Source organism: Palaemon carinicauda, chromosome 1 (genome assembly GCF_036898095.1).
Source record: "Palaemon carinicauda isolate YSFRI2023 chromosome 1, ASM3689809v2, whole genome shotgun sequence".
Lineage (NCBI taxonomy): Eukaryota > Metazoa > Arthropoda > Malacostraca > Decapoda > Palaemonidae > Palaemon > Palaemon carinicauda.
The window spans coordinates 283,199,713-283,200,102 of NC_090725.1; positions in this window are offsets into that span (position 1 = coordinate 283,199,713).

Here is a 390-nt window from a genome sequence, read left to right on the forward strand (position 1 = left end):
TTTTAATCATCTAACTTCAAACTGAAGCCTAGAAGCGATTTAAACGAAGGCTTTTCATTAGTTAATAAAGTACATATAGCAGCTCTATACACATGTCAAGGTTAGAGACCAGTTATAAAACGGCAAGTACCTTATAGCTATAATTATTAAACTTATATAAGGAGATAATTTGTTAACTTATGTAAAGGGATAATTTCTTAACTTATATAAGGAAATAATTATTTATCACACAACTCTGTTAATTTCATAAGCCTGCTTCCCTACGCGTTTCATACATAAGGGCCTATTTTTAATTCCTGTACGAGAGATAACCCTGGTGGCCACATTATTGTATATTGATAGCGCTTTCGAATTTTCAAAATATATGAGTTAGAGTTTTTTTTACACAAG